Consider the following 2,336-nt stretch of genomic DNA (forward strand, 5'->3'; position numbering starts at 1 on the left):
CCTGCACCCCTCCTACCGGGGATCGAGCCTGAAACCAGGGCATGTGCCCCGACTGGAATCTAACCTGTAACCTTTCGGTGTGTTGGACAATGCCCAACCAACTGAGTCTCACTGGCCAGAGCTAAATTTTATTTATTGATTTTAGAGAAAGAGAAGAAGGGGGAAGGGAAGAGAGAGAAAAACATCCATTTGTTGTTCCACTTTTTCATGCATTCATTGGTTGATTCTTGTATGTGACCAGATATTGAATCCAAAATTGGCATATGAGGATGATACTCTAACTAACTGAGCTACCCACCAGGACTGGAGTGGTGCAGTTTTTGAGATGAAGTGTAATCCAGTTGGAGAATAGATAGTTTCTGATTTATAAAAGGAGGGCAGAAAATAAACATTGAATTCACAGATTAATAATTTATAAGAGAAGGGCTGACAGGATTCTATATCTCAATGTTTCTAGAAAATCCGTTCCTGTGAAAACTTTTTCCAAGCCTAACCTGAAAAGAGATACAGAAATCACGGGGTACTTTTGTAGAGAGGCTGACCCATAACATTTCCATCATATTTCTACACATCAGGCACGTTTTCCTCCGTTACCTTACTCAGGAAGGAAAGCAAATGTCACTAGTCCGCTTTTATCCATTCATAATTCTCCATTTCCGTCACAGCGTGTTCCCATTGATTACAACAGGGATAAAAATAGGAAATTCTGAGTCGGTGCCTTTGCCAGTTGCTCAGATGACTGTCTGAACAAGAAAGTTTTCTAAGGGTGGATGGGTGCAAGAACTTGGCTTAAATGTTAAAAAGGCAGGAAAAGACAGTGGAATGCGTTTCTCATGGGAGTAGAGCCCAGCTTGCCAACCTAATTTGAAATTAAACCCAAATCTTAAAAAATCTAAATACCTGTTGTCAGCCTCCTGCAAAAGGCCCAGGTTGCCCAGGGAATGTGAGCTTGGAGTGCTGGCACCTGTAGAGAACACAACAGACGTTTGCAAACACCGCGTCACCACGTAGCTGTTTTCTTGTCCTACCAGCAGCTCAGTCAAGTGCTGCCAATGGCTCAGGTCAACTCAACAAATGCATCTTGGACACCTCTTTTGCATCGGGCACAGTGTAAGGAGCATGGTGGCTAATAGTCCAGCTACCACAGACTTGTGAGAGATAAGAATTAGGCTTCAGGTTGTTTGTTACCAGCATTAATGTGTCAGTCAGTGGATAACTGATACAACAACAAAGAATAAATAATATGCTGTGTGGAGAGGAGAAAACCAAGAGAAAAAAGAGATAGTTTATATAAATTTTGCCACAGGATCTTCATCCACCAATCACATCACAGAATATTTCATCCCTTTGCCTAAGGATAGGCTTTGTACATTATACTAAATCTTAGTCTATAATACTTTTATGGGACTTTTAAAAATTTTCAGCAGTTTTATGGAAGTAGTTGCATACCATTTTAAGTATACAATCAATGATTTTTAGTATAGTCACAGACTTGTACAACCATCACCACAGTTTTAGAACATTTCATCACTCCAAAAAGAAATCTTTAGTAGTCATTCTCCATTTCCTCCCAATTCTCCCTCACCAAGTCTAGCCCGAGGCAACCACTAATCTAGTTTCTGTCTCCATAGATTTACTCCTTCTGGACATTTCATAAAAATTGTATCAATATGTGATCTTTTGTGACTAGCTTCTTCCAATTAGCATAATGCCTTAAAGGTTCATCCGAGTTGTAGCATGTATCAATTCTTCATTGCTTTTTATGACAAAACTAGAGGCCCGGTGCACAAAAATTTGTGCACTCGGGAGGGGCGGGGGTCCCTCAGCCCGGCCTGTGCCCTCTTGCAGTCTGGGACCCCTCGGGAGATAACGACCTGCTGGCTTAGGCCTGCTCCCAGGTGGCAGAGGGCAAGCCTAATCCCTAGGTGCAGCCCCTGGTCTGGCTCAGAGCAGGGCCGATTGGGGAGTTGGGGCACTGCCCCCTGTCATGCACAGAGCAGGGCGGATTAGGAGGTTGCGATGCCACCCTCAGTCACGCTCAGGGTAGGGCTGATTGGGGGGTTGGGGCACCGCCTCCTGTCACACTCAAGGCAGGTTCGATGGGGAGGTTGCGGAACCACCGCTTTCACGCACAGAGCAGTGCCAATCAGGGGGCTGGGGCGCTGCCCCCTGTCACAGAGCAGGGCCCATCAAGGGGGTTGGGGCTCCTTACCCTGTCACGCACAGAGCAGGGTCGATCGGGGGTTGGGGAGCTCCCCCATGTCACGCACAGAGCAGGGCCCATCAGGGGGGGTGGGGAGCTCCCCCCTGTCACGCACAGAGCAGGGTCGAGCCGG

Source organism: Myotis davidii, unplaced genomic scaffold (assembly GCF_000327345.1).
Source record: "Myotis davidii unplaced genomic scaffold, ASM32734v1 scaffold247, whole genome shotgun sequence".
NCBI lineage: Eukaryota > Metazoa > Chordata > Mammalia > Chiroptera > Vespertilionidae > Myotis > Myotis davidii.